The sequence below is a fragment of the Varroa jacobsoni genome, unplaced genomic scaffold (genome assembly GCF_002532875.2).
Source record: "Varroa jacobsoni isolate VJ856 unplaced genomic scaffold, vjacob_1.0 contig00183, whole genome shotgun sequence".
Taxonomy (NCBI): domain Eukaryota; kingdom Metazoa; phylum Arthropoda; class Arachnida; order Mesostigmata; family Varroidae; genus Varroa; species Varroa jacobsoni.
Window position 1 is genome coordinate 189,088 of NW_019214424.1, and position 14,972 is coordinate 204,059.

The 14,972-nt window shown below is 42.2% G+C and overlaps 1 long non-coding RNA gene across 1 annotated transcript; it reads left to right on the forward strand.

Annotated features, from left to right (window-relative positions):
• The first annotated feature begins 1,921 nt into the window (after positions 1-1,921).
• On the forward strand, positions 1,922-9,783 carry LOC111270899 (uncharacterized). Its single transcript, XR_002686536.2, has 2 exons — positions 1,922-3,143; positions 6,039-9,783. It is a non-coding gene; the product is annotated as an uncharacterized LOC111270899 (long non-coding RNA).
• The last annotated feature ends 5,189 nt before the right edge of the window (positions 9,784-14,972 follow it).

Consider the following 14,972-nt stretch of genomic DNA (forward strand, 5'->3'; position numbering starts at 1 on the left):
AGATACAAATCATTCGGCACGATGTGTGTGCCCGAACGAAATACGGTCATCAATAAACTGCATTGATTCAATATTTCTTTGTTTATCAACTTTACCTTGCTAGACAATAAATGTTACTCGATTGTGACTTCAGGCTTTCGACACCTACGTCTATACTAATATAATATTGGCGCACATTTCTTCGTTATATCTATGTATTTGGCAGCCTCTTACGAGTGCAATCTTCATCACTCCATAAGCTATACGGCTAGTAGTCATCAGATTCAGCCAGTGCCCAGCAATCAGTGCGCACCAATAATTTGGCTCTTGCGTGGATGCCGTCACGATGGGTTAGTACCCACCATCAACGTCGACAAGTACCCCAGCATGACGACCATCTAAGATGTCGACAGTTGCGTTGCATCCTCCTTCTCAGAGGCTTTCTCCAATGGAATTTCATACTCGTTTCTATGACTTCTGCATCGATATCAAAGTATCAACGCGGGCTCATGCTTACTGATAGTAACAAGAGTAGTACTGGCAGCAACAGCAGCGTAGCAAACACTGCGTCACCCTAGCCCTAGTAGACGTTACCGTCCTAATAATAAACCTAATAGTGATTGGCAGCATTAATAAGATGATATCCATTCACTCCTGCTGCTTCGGTCCGTCCGCATATACCATAGGGGCACACTTTCTAATCTTCAACTTGGCCTGCTCTCACACTGACCAATTCCGGCCTGAGGATAGAGCTCATCAAGAGGATGGTCTTAAGCAGTCGGAATGCAGGCACCGATTCATCGTCACCAGGAGTTGGCATCGTCTCTTGCTCGCGGTGCCATGCGACTCCTGGTATTGCGGTGTAGGGTGGGCAGTAGCAGACGTGCGTGATTAGGAAACAGTCGCTCAGCGGCGATACCCGAACGAATAGGACGTCGACGATGACGAGGACCGCGAAGGAATGTGCTTCGTTGCAGCCGCAAGCGTCTTGTCGTCGTCGATGTTGTTGCAGACAGAGAAGGCAGGACTAAATGACTCGTTGTAGTTTACCGTAAAAAGCGGATATAACACAAGTCGCAATGCAAGCGAGAAATACAAACGTTGAGGGTATATGTTGGACATGTATTGCTAGAGTATGTCTTCGGAAGGAGGCCTAAACATACGAAAACACGCTTAACATATCTGGTCGTTAAAGAGGCAGTTATTCACTCGTATTAGACGGTTGAGTCCTAGATATTGAACTTGAAAGTTCGGCGATGGACCATAGGCACAACTTGCGATACTTATAATCGCAAGCAGCGATAAACAATTCAAACCATCACATGAACCAAATTCTACTCGCAGTATATCAGCGTACGATAAATCTAGCTTCGATTTGAAGGCGGCTATCTTTATTTTCTTTATATACCAATAGGGTGCCTCATAATAATTGTTCTGCTCTTCTCTAAAGGCAAGCTAGCAAAGGTAAAGCTCTCACTGGATATTTCGCATGTAAGACTTCCCCATGGAATTTACTAGGATTCGTTTATCTGGCCTCTTTCGTGATGAACAGACGCCTCGTATGAGGTTAAGCATGAGATCTTCTTTCGAATCTCCCAATTATACTAATATGTCTTGAACTGAACGGGAAGCCCCATTATTATAGGTCTTTAAGAGCTAGCCTTTTCTTCCCCGTGTACAATCCTAATAGCTGCTATGCGAATCGCTAGGCGTGACAATTATTTAGGATGATCGGCTGAAGACCTGGTTGAACACTCGGCACCTTATCCCTAAACGGTCAGCGTTTTCTAAGCACACAGAAGAATCTTTTTTCCCAGGTTTTGCATTAGTGATTACTTGATTCAGTACCGTTGCAGCCATTAGTGCCATCAGAAAAAGAAAGACCTATGGCGACTAATCGAACACCATATTAGAAAAGTTGCGTATATTGGTTTTATCCTCTTAGGGAATGGTCTGCCTTATAATATGAGCCAGCAGTTTATGAATCCTAAGATAATCGTAGGTTTTTAAGCTTATTATTATAAAAAAAATAAACACATTAGCCCAGGCTCCCTATTGATATATGCACGGTTTAGAAATAACATTTTTCGGGGTATAATGGGCAGTCTTTTTTGTGTAGTTCGGACAGCGTCAGGTTAGCGTGCAATACCTTTCCTCGTATTAGTAGTTACAACAACAATTAGTGAGACATGAGGTCTCGCTTGCCAACATCTTGCTTTTTCCCTTCACAGTGCAATATAAACGATGTCATTGTGTTTCGAAGGATCTAGCAATAGAGATCATATTGTTGTTATTATAATCTGGTACTTTCTTATTTATTGAATCATTATTTTAGGCGTTCGGTTCTTACTGTGCAATATTTTCGTAATAACCTATGCAACCGAATGTTCTCGTTGATGCTGTTCGAAATGCATTCACGAAAAATCCAAGATAGCCAGTGTCAGTCTTCCCGTTGGAACCAACGGGGCTTCTGTGCCATCTTGCGCGAGTGCTCAACATGTTTTATGGCTTTGCCAACGATCTGTGGACGTTCGTGGGTTGATCACTTGAGTCCCGAAATATAGATGTCTATTTATAATGACCCCAACGTTGCTTGCCCGCGTCCCAGTCGTAAACATGGTCGTAAATCGGATCACCATGCCTACTGCTAATGCTACCAACAACGAAAGGGCAACGAAGGGACCTCTACTATGAATTCCAATGCCCGTTCGTGTGGCGCGGACCTAACGGGCATTTCCGTCATCAGGACATTCATCAATAGAGACCATCATGAGTAAAAATTAGTGGGCTCCTTCCGACGAATATGCAGCGTTTTTGTGCGTTTGTAGAATAATATGTCCTATTATCATCTGCGACTGCCTATTACCACCCACTAACTTCTGTGACCGGGATGAAGCACAGCCTTCATGAAGCTATGAAATAGCAGAATGTTTATGTACAACGGAGTGGAATACTTAACTCATATGAAAATGAAAACAATCTAAGCAATACGAAATGTCGTTTGTGCATTGTAAAATCAGTCGCTGAGACTTTTTTTGCCAGCTGAGGCCCTTCTTGGTCAAGTGTTAGCTGGGGGTCCGTGCCTTTAATCCACTCGTTGGACGTCGCTTGCCCACGAAAGCGTAATGGTAAATCCACGCTTATTCATTGGTTATACGTTGATGGTAAGCTTTCTTCAATTATTTTTACGTTATTCTAACCGGCTACTCATAGGAACCACATTTTTGCCACATGGCCAGTTTTCAACACACTTTGGTTCGAGTGTATGCCGCAGCAATTTGACGTTTTCTTTTTTTACCCTATTTATTGTCAAGTCGTCCCATACGGAGATAGCTAGTCATGCTTATTAGTTATAGAGAACCAATTCATACGGATGGTGAGAAAGCGTCGCGCAATGTAGAATCCAGACTCACGGTTTTATATCAAAGCATTCTATTTACGAGGTGGGTCTTTGCTCTTTTTAAGTTGTAGGCGTCGCGTAACGTTTTGTGACTCGCTGAGCCTTTTAGCCGAATACGTGACCGATTCGAAATATTTACAGTTACCGTGATAAGGTTGGACGAGTCGAACAACGTCAAATACAAAAATGTGTCTCACCGATTGAAAAATTCTAAATCGGTATTTAACGGCTTCGTAGGTGAGGTCTTTTGTGTCCTGCAGTACCATTCTCTGCTTGATTTTTTTTTTTGACTGTAACGGTGGGTAATTCCGGTAGGCGCAACCTTCTGACGGTGCAATTGCTCTATGTGTGTATAACAGCTGTTGCTTGTTACAATAGAAGTTGTCGATGAAGTCGGAGCGCTTACACGAAAATAAGTGGAAACATTTGTCGTAGCCTTTGAAGCTGCTAGTCGGATCGCGAAGGAGCACTATGCGTTAGGAGCGTGAAGGACACAGAATAGATTCTTCTACTTCTGTCCTACAGGTCTAACCGATACGAGGTTGTAACGTCCGTGTAAATCTTTCTCGAGGCCTGTGTGTGGTTAAGGCCTTCGCTGATCATAATTATCGATCGATAACACTCGTTAACGTATCCACAGTGGGCACGTATAGACGCATCACACAAATTAGCTGTTGCCGTTTGTCAGGCCAGCTCTGCTGTTTCTCGATTGAAATTCGTGCAGCCTCCGCTAGACCCAACCCTGGTTATTGTTCCTTTCTCAGCTCATACAGCTGTTGCCACTGAGTATGCTAGTAGTTGACTGGCGGCTGGCGTTTGTGCAAGGCCACGTTATGGCGTACACATCTAGATGAGAGGCATGCACGCGTACAGAGTTACGAACGGGCTGAATCTGCTTTTCCCAAGCCTCCCAGACAGCTAATTCTCTGACTGCTCTCATCAAGTGAAGACGTAGATGAGAAGCGAACCGTAGTAATGTTGCGGCTGAGAGTACGAGTTGGCGGGATGGACGCAGTCGTAGGCAAGAAAGCAAACGGGAACGGCAGCCAACAATGACTGATAAAACAACCAAGCAACGTAGGACGGGAAAACGATAATCCGTCACTGGCTGATGATTCTACTTGGCGCTCCCAATGGACATCGTACACAAGCACAAAACCGTAACAATCACAGCAATGCCAAAACAGTGGAGACAGCGACTTCGAAGATACAACAAAACAGACGAGCAGTGAACGTGCGTCGATGGGTGTTGAACGTATAAAACGTGTACACATATTTAGGGCGATTCACCTCCCGTCTCTACCTCCGTTAGGATTTGTCTCTGTATACACGTACGCGTAAACACGGATTTGGTGTAGACCAGTTAGCCGTAGGAGAAGGTAGAGGTGCCTGACCTGAACGACAGGAGCGATTTCAACAGATAAAACTAAAAGCAGCACCAATATTAATAATAAAACCAAGAACGACAGGAGCCATCTTTGCAGACCAGAAAAATTGTTAGAAAAGGCCAATGGGCTTGCTCTATTCACAGGATGTCTATATTCAGAGTTTACGTTGGCAACTTCTTGCAGTAGGAAGTGTTAGCGAATTAAGATGTCTTCTGTCGTCCTATAGAACAGCTAAGTGTACCGTTTGAGCATACACTGCCCACAATGTCTAGAACAGTCAGAATCATTTAAATTTGTCTGTATGTATTACGTTTGGCGTCGTTTTACTCTTTGAAATGAAGAGGGGAGATAATTCTTTAGTGCGAAGCAGAACACAGAAAATACGATACCGCAGTTTTTAAGAAGTGTATTTGCATCAAGTGTGATTTATTCCTGACAACAAATGCCAATAGATCAATGATTGGTAAAACACCGCTACATATTAATGGTGACTTATATATATTTATAAGTACTTACATACCTTTTTATTATTTGTACATATCGATACACACTCGATTTAAACGAGTTAAACGGATAATTGTGATATTACGATACATTAGCTAGCTTTCCTAACTTCATATTGACGGCGCTTTTTAGGGGGCGTCAATTTAAAGCTCAGGCTTGTCGGGACGAATGAAAGCAGAAATAGCGTATTATTAGTTTACGCGGTAGGATTAGGAAGTTCACCCTGATCAACATCCAGTCTCATTGGCAGCTCACGTTGTAAGTAGCTTTGTTACGTGCGTCCTCGACGAGTTTAAAGGACCTAATTTTTCGTCATTAACGAAATATCGTGCGTGGAGAAGAGTTGTTATCTGAATAACTCGATGATTGGATTTAGGGTAGGTTTTCGAAATCCTAAAGCCGCCAAACTTCATATTGGGTATACATGACAATGTGCACGTACTTAATAATCGAAACTTGCGGGATACAGAAATGAACTGGATAACACAGTCTCACGCATCATCTGCTAAATGAGCGATTTTCGTCATTTTGCCGGTACCTTCTTCCATAAAGAATTAGCTAAATAGCACAGTACTAATAGCAGGTGACCTTTTTCAACATATTTCAAATCTAGAAGAAGACCGAAAAAATTCGGTTGCCCCTTCCTACCACTAGGGAACGTGCTGGGCCCTAGGTAAGACGGCATACTGGATCGATCCTTCGTGATAAAGCCAAAGGACCGAAATAAACGCATACTCAGACTAAAGCTTTCTCTCTACGACTTCCAGATTTGATGGCCGTCGAGCTCGTGTATCGATGTTTTGCGGAAAAATTACGCCATAGATCAACCATAGCAGCGGTACACTGCGATTGTTTGAGGTTCACGACTCTGATGCCCTGTAGATGAGCCGGCTTGCCTGTTACACTCCCCACCCGCTGCATCGCACCGTAAATCCTTACGTATCTACGAGTCTATTCAGCCGTGGCAGGAACACACTTGTCAAAAGTAGCGTTATACGTTTCGTTCGTTAATGGGGAAGGAAGGAGGAAAAAGCAACATCAACATATAACAATATAGACAGGCAGGAGAATGGACTTGTAATGGAGTTGTAAATACAGTAGCGATAGGTAACCACTTCTAAGGTAATCGAAAGCCACCTGATAAAAACAGCTATGGACCAAAGGCTTCATACGTATTACTACCCCATGTAGCATATGTACATGTTGCAAAGGTAAAGGCGAGTGCTATATATGCGCAGATTTCACAACAACTATCGTCCGTCACCCATTACGCTCGTACTGCCATGCCGAAATCTTCGTATGTATCAGCAGATAGTCGGGCAGCTGTCATAGTCCGAAACTTCGAACAAAGAATGGGTATCGAACTTGTTCTGAAAAAGCTTTATAATTTAATAATAGTAATTGGCGCCAATGCATAGGGCAACTAACGAGAGGCAAAGTCAAAATGAAGCCAAACTCGATAATGCTCAGGAACTGTCAAAAAATCCTTCTATACAAAGTAGTTTGGTGTAGAACTGAAATGTATATATCGTATATAGATTAATTACTTTTGCTTACATATTACCATAAACTAACTGAAATATTAATGCGAACTAAATGAAGAAATTTCTATCCATCGAGCAGTTGACCATCTCTTGACCAGCGACTAGCTTTAAATAAATGCAGCTGTCCATATGTGAATGTCCGTGTAGGTAAGATTGTTTATGTTTTTGGAATACCAACATGTATATATATGTGGGTTATAGATATATATACCTATTATCCACGTATCTATATATATATGTGGGTTATAGATTTGCAAGTCAACGGAAAGTCGAGCAAGCCACAAAAGGTAACTCTAGCGCACGCGTGGAGTACGTTTTTATTCAAAGCGTTCTTCGTGCACGGTCGCAGCTGCATGATACCTTGGACTAGATCCACACGATCTAATCCACACGATATAAATCTACTTCGCTCGCTCTCTGCCGATTGCAGTGCCAAATTCGACTGTACATAACCGGAAGCGTAAAGCCGAAAACGTCATCATCACCGTCGTCGTCGTCCGCAGGCAAATAACGCAAGTAGCGACTTCTCATTAGTGCGATCTTCGTCACTGTATTAACGTAAGCATCGGTCTTGGCCCTGACGACGGCTCGTTCGTTAGCTCGCTTGAAGTTTCCGTAACGCCCGATACTCGATGAGTTCAGGATAACGCCGCAAATTCGGCAGTCACTGAGCCTTCTTTTCGGACCGCAAGGGTCGATATGTTCGGAGAAAGCCTGTTTTTCCATCAATGGCCTGTTCCGAATGCAGCTGTTATGCAACTTGCGACATCGTCAGTATGGCTGAAAAGTTAAGCCGATTGTTCTCATTATTATTTCCACGTAGTGAGTGGCTTTGGCTCCTACTTATAGGCTGCATCCTCCGTCTGTCTAAGGGCGAGATATTCTTCAACAAAAAAATGTCCTAAATTTCAAATTGGCGCGACCGACCAGCAGTGATCCTGCAACAAGTTGCTCTTCGCTGTGAGGGTCTCTACACTGTATATGTTTTGCGGGACAGTGAGCTTACTGCAGGAAGTGGTCAATTTATTGTATTACTTACGTACTTCTTATCTATATTTTTTGTTTGAATAGATATATTTCTTCTTCGAGAATTCGTTTCAGGCGGGCATTGCATTTTCTCGGTAACACGATTTTCTGCTTGGGAGAAGCGAGCATGAGGTATCTGCGTCTGGTTGATCTATTAAAGAAGGCAGGTGAGACGGGCATGCAAGTTGCGTAGCCGTAAAGGTATCAACAGCGATGAAGTAGACGATTTAAGCTAGGAAATTACAGGGCAACGTAATGGCGTCAAATTTTATACATATTGTAATTTCTAGCCAGGAACGTTGGGAATTCTTGGCCCACACAATTTAGAATATAGGTGGTACAAATGAAAAGATTAAAATTTTAACTGGATATATAGGGTCTGTATGAAATCACGAGGTTCTAACCCCATCAGGCGATCAACAAAACCGTAGCTACATTGTTTCGCTACAAAAACGAACGTTTTGACGAATGTTTATCAAACATTAATTAAGGTAATTAGACAGCATTGGCTAACGCGGTCTTATTGGCTGTTGTAAACAATTACCAAATATAAAACATTAGAAATCGAGTAAGTGTAATAAATGACTCCTCTGTTTAGTCCTAGTAATCCTGGTGTCCAAGTAATGATTAGTAGATCGGCAGAGTTTTGAACTATTTGATTTTATAATGGACACTCCGATTCTTACCTAGTTCAGCCGATTCTATTAGACATTTTGCGTTTATCATATTATTCACTTAAATAGTAAATAAATGAAATAGCTCAAATGAGTCGAATACGCCTTATACAGGACCGAAACTGGACGATGGATAATGTATTCTAAAAGAATTAAGAAGATTTTCAGTCACTTTGATAGAAGATCCCTTTCTTCTAGCTAACGAAGATAGTACGTAATAACTGATTATTCTATGGATGTTTTGCCTTTTGCTTAGAATATGAAACGTTTACCCTGCGGCCCCTAATAAGCAGTAGCTGGTTAAACATCGATCTTCTAAGCTTATAAAACTCGTAATAATTATAAAATAGCATTGATCTTTCGATGAAAAACATCCAATACGATTAATATATTAGCTGGTATAGAACTATGACTCTTGGAAAAACTCTGTTCAGGTAGAAGAACTGTGTTCTTAAGATAGGAGCCTTCCAATGGAGACGTTCTATTATATAACACAAAATCAAGAATATCCAACAGCCAATGGTCCAGTGATTTTCGTTCGTCACAAAAAATCATCGATGCTTTCTGCCACGAGCGAAGGCATATGACTAGCTTCAGCATACGGCACAAGATTTCCGATCTTTGCACACAGTTACCTTTGCCGACATATTATTTGGTCTATGATTATTTGAACCGGTAACGGGACAATTACTATGTGTAGGTGTCGTTTGCGTAGGAGCGACCGCAGAGCTTCATAGTTCATTGATAAAGCGGCCTTCGAGGCAGCCGACTTGCCACAATTAGTCATATCGGCAGATGAAACGTGTCAGGAATGCCACGTCCTAGCTATCCAGTAGGCCTTAAGGACGATACAACTTCCCACTAGTAAAAATGTCTATCCATCAAAAACGATTGTATCTGGTGACGTTTACAAGGCTTTACCGTGCCCATTCGAACAAACAACAAATACGATTGATGATTATTTCCCGCATTTTTTTCTTGTGACGATATACGTACGAGAAACAACAAAGACAAATACATCGAAATCCGTATTTTAAAACTTCACTTGCTTTGGAATTGAGCGCGTTAAGACATTACTCTGATTATAATGGATGCGGCGGCGGTTCTCAACGAGCAGGTTGGTGACTGGATAGAAAAAATAAAAACATAGCGTTGAGACGTTTTTCCGTCACTCGTCAATGTGCTGTATACCATACGATATATCGATCGGCCAATCTCGTCCGTGGTGCTAGCTCGAGTAGGTCTGAATAAAGACAAATAATAGTCGATTTGTCTAGCAGTTTTCATTGTCTAGCGGAAAAAAAACTATTCACCTTTACGATTGTTTTAGTGTAACCACAGATGTATCTCTGTGTCTTGTACGCTGAAACTCCCGTGTTTGGCTTATAGAAACTATGTGCGAAATCCTGTGTAGGCTTGGAAAGTTCGACAGTTACGCAGGGTTTTTATACAGAATGCCGTTTTTCCATACATCTACGTTTATTCGCCACTGGAATTATTTAATTTTAAGGGAAATCGACACACGCTGCTTGCATTACCCTGATTGCGGCTTGAAAAGGAAGACTGATTTGTGTTTTTGGTAGGTGAGTGGTAGAGACATCTGTGGTGTCACTCCTTTTCCGGCAGAATGCTATCTCCGGAAACCTTTCCGGTTTTTGAGTTCAAGGTTTCACGCTTACAGTATTTTTCAGGGAAATAGGAAATTTTTTTTTATGGAAATTCTGTTATACAATCGCCATTGTATATGGATAATGCTTCAGATAGTTTGCCTGGACCAGTTCGGTGAAATGATGAATAAATTTAGTATTGATTTTTAGCTCTTGCTTCAAACGGCCTAATAGACAATAGGGGCGAATAAATAGGGGTAAATCTCTCTGGTATAAAGATCTTTTCGCTCTTTCTCTCTCTCTCTCTCTCTCTCTCTCTCTCTCCCTCGTTTGTTATCAATAAAAGCCACAAACATGATCTCGATTAACATACATTGCTCCCGTGGGTAACCTATAACTTTTTATGACCTTTCTAATCTCAACGAGTAAAAAAACACGTAGTAGTCCGGGTTCGAATCCACTAATAGACACACCTCGTCTTGTGCTAGGGGTCAGCCATCTGTAGTAATGCCCAGCAGTTTAAATAGAAGACATAAAACATAAATAAAAGAATATTTGACTAGTATATATTGAATACACGGGCATATTATATTGTACTGTGCCAGACAGTCCTTTACCATGCTCCAGCCTTCTCTATGGACTCTGTAAATCTGCTCTTTACGATAAAATCGCCATAAAATCGTAAACAGAGCTCTTAGCATGGACCGATGTTTAATGGACGAAGTTTTACTGCGTGCCCATTTCAGAATGATGCAGCTTGTGAGCATAAACAACAATAATATTACGTGTCACTCATGCAGACGTTGATGAAGAAGAAGCAGTAGTACTATTTAAATTGTTAGGGTTGAACTTGATAATGCACAGAGCGAAATCATGAGGGATATGATAATTTAGTTATATAAAGGGCGACATTGCCCAATGTCAGGCAGGTATATCTGAAAACGTCGGTCAAAAGCTTCTGAAATGGCTCTTTCGCATGTTACGGTTTGCCGTCACATTTAGAACGTGTTATTGGACATTATCGATCTGAAATCGAACCAATCGAAATCGACGTTTCTACTTAGTCGGTAAGTATTTCTTGACAATAAATAAGCAAGACATACGTGCGAACATGCCGCTATCAATTTGTTGATTCATACTGTACAGTTATGTCGGGTACGTACTTCGCAGGCGTTAGCTATGGCCGGCCAGCCAGGATATTAGAGTAACGCAGGCCTTAGAGTGACGATTGCGCAAGCAGATCTACGAACGAGGATCATTACTTAAAATAGGCTTGGCCTGTGTGACAGTTACTTAGTCCTCCTCTCGTCCATGTACCTCTGTTTACTTTTCGTTGACCTTGCATGCAGCACTGTGTTATACTTTCCGATTTGGGCAACGCTTTGTGCACACAGGAAGATCGCTGCGGAAACAGTCTACAATAGCGGGCTGGATGCCGCTGCATTTGAGGTTCTACCGACACCGCAAAACGCGGTCGCTCATCACGAGTCCAATGTCGTGGGAATAGCACCGGCACTAAACCTGAATATTCCCCAGATTATCTCTGTCGGAGCTCGAGCCGCAGAGCGGGTGACTGGAGTGAACAGTGAAAAGTTGGCCAGAGATGGTTAGATGAGTTTGACAAATATGAATTACGTTACAGAGCACGCTGAATCAAACGACGCTGGTGAGGGATGTATTAGCATTCGCAGCGGCGCGAAGTTTTGCCGGTGTTTCATTATGTAGGTACACTATATAACTAAGCATTTTCAAATCACAGCTTCTTTCTTTTCCGTGCTAGTAGCAATATTGAATCCTACATAATTCGTCACGGCACAATGGTATGTCCTGAAATAACGGTTTCGATGTTCATCCTTAGCCTCCATCTTCTAAATGCTCTTGAAGAATCTGATAAATCAATTGCGCATCCCTAGCGGAGACACTTCAGTATTTGTCAAAACCTCGCTAATTTTCTGCGACAAAAATGCCCGCTCGAAAATGGGTAACTGCGACCGATAACACCGTCATTCGGCAAGGTGTCTCGCTCCCACAGCAAGCGCTTTTGTGCTCTTTGTCGTTTTTACCTGGATTAAACGAGCGGTGCCTCGTGACATGATGGGGACCTGTTTTTATTGCAACTGATGTGCGTAGTAATCTTTCGCGGCATCGTAAGCAGACATTGACTAATTTGTGGTCGAGTGTGCGCGACGCGCCGGCGCGATACAGGGCGTCATAGTTGTTTGTTTCGGTAAACAAACATCTTCCGAACGATAGAACGTGCGCTGACACGCTACTTTTTTATTATTTAGAACTACCATTTTCAGTGTAGGTCTAAATAAGAATTTATTTCTACGAAGCTTCGATCTGTCCCTGCACGTACCGAAGAGGGTAGTAGTGTGAGCAAATAGAGCTTTATTCTTCGCTACAGAAACTAACATGTCATTGCTAGAACTGAAGAAAAAAAGCGAAGTTTGTGTTAAAATAATTCCTCGGAGACCTGGATAGAATGGTTTTATCTAAGTATGACACGCAGCCTTTGTAGGTAATTCAAGGCATAACGCTACACGCAGTAACTGAATTCTAGAAATAGATTATTTCTTGCAAACTCCGATTTCACGGAAAGCTTTAATAATGCAACTGCTTGAAATAGACCTGTTCTGCGCAGCTTAGCGAGCCATAAAACGACGGCTTAGAGTTGCGCGTCTTGGCGGATCCGCGATAATCGGTCCTGGTTGATCTTTAATTTGTTTTGGAGCCTTTCGCAAAGCCGCAGACACAGAAAGCCATGAGCAACCGGCGACTCGGGTCGTTGGACAAAAGTATGCCTAGAAGGCGTGCCCGAATGAACTATCTCCAGCTCTGCCATCTACAGATTTCGTTCAGCGGTCAGGTCCGAGCGACGGGCCAGGCATATCTGCCGCCGATGTTATTTTCAAGTCCGCTTAGTGTACACAGCTGAGGAGAAACCTGCAGGTGAGCTTGATCGCTACGTTATGGCACCGTCTAGTTCGTCGGGTCCTCGTTACATAAAAATGTCGAATGTCACAATGTTTTGCGACAGGTGTTATCGACAAGACTCACAGGTGAACCTTTTTGCATTTTGAATGAGGCGTGCACCTGTCGGTCATTGCTTAAATCGTAATACCGTATTACGTCAAACGATCGATATATGACAACACATCAGTCAGTCGGATTGATCCAGATAGAACAGACCAAATCTAAGGACAACTTATTCAGCTCGCGATGATATTATTTCGAGATTACTTTTACCCACGAAGAACGACTGCTCCGAAATACCGTGCCATATTCTATTCTATCCATCTAAAAAAAAGTCACAGTGGTAAATGATCAAGTGAATCATTTATGCTGCCATTGGGGGGATTGCTAGCAAACAATTACAATCGGATTTGTGAAAGATTAATGTGACCGAACGCTTCATAGACAAGATCGAACGTCGCTAATGGTGAGTTTTTAGTAGGAAAAAGACTGTAATAATATACATCGACTAAGGCTGGGGTAATTTCACGGAAATGTGATCGAGACCAATGTTGTTAGTTGACTTCCCTTTACCGCCGCCTTTCTCTCCGATGGGTGTTTGGTCCCTTCGGAACAGCGGGAGGTTTGCGGTCCGTGTCATCCTTATCTCGTAATCTCAGTAGTTGTAAACGAATCGTACCAAACGGGGCCGGTCTGATAAAAAGAAGTCGAGGAAAATTTGAAGTGTCGAGGTAACCGAAGGGGTCTGTCTCTATCAGGTGAGGTGAAGACCAATATTAAAAAATCAAACTCACCAAAATGATATGCCAAACACACAAATTTAACCGCACGCAATGTACCGCGCTGTAAACCAGAGATGAAGTTCTGCGGGTCTATGCATATAGATAGAAAAAGATCCGTTTTCAGCTAGATCTTCTTAACAGTTTGCTGTGATCAGTTATGCAGATGCTGTACGTTAGTTAGGTAATCTTTGAGTCATTAAATTTTATCACGCTTTATTAACGAGATGTATGAATACAAAGCTTCACATTGATAAGCAGTCGCTTCGCTCTGGAATGACGGTGTGCAAGATCGGATATTCAGGTATAAAAAGACGCACGCAAAATTTATCTCCAAACTGCAGTCATCGCTTGCCAATGTTCTGACCAAACAAATGTCAATTGTTGTCATTGGGTGCAGCGGGAAAGCGCATCAAGGTCACATTCACACGGTGATCAGAAATTTCATTCAGACACCAAAAGACAAAGGCAGCTATCTGTACGATAACATTGCCGCCTAAATAACTCTTTAAAACGCTCACGTAGTCTACGCAACACCAATGACGAAACGTAGTCATGCTTTAGGCATGCAGTAGGAAAAGCTGCGAATTTCTTGAAAAATTTAGGCATAATAACAATATGTCACTTACTATATGACTATATTTAGTTATATGTAAAGTATCACGGCAGTTACGATTGGGAGGATCAAAGATGAACATAGATTGAAGGTGAAGTTCTCTTTCATTTAAGAGTTGAATGGGCCAAAAGGAATAAATAAGTTTATACACATACTTTTCTTGTTTGTACATTCATCTGGCCGGGGTCATAGTACTGATTGATACCATACTAAAAAAAGAACAGTACCATTACCATGACATAGGTTGTTATTACGAGGAGCCTAAATATCGTTCGCTGCAGGCCCAGGTTTACCTTGGTAAAAAGTCCCTGGGAATTCTGAATACGGAGAGACCGGTAGTTGACCCTGCATGAACCATGCGTCCGCCGTATCACTATTATTTGTTGGTACTCTGAAATCGCAAACATCAGGAACGACGCTATGCAAGATCTCGAAGATATGTTAACAATGAAAACGATGTAGGAAGAAATGGGTGGAAT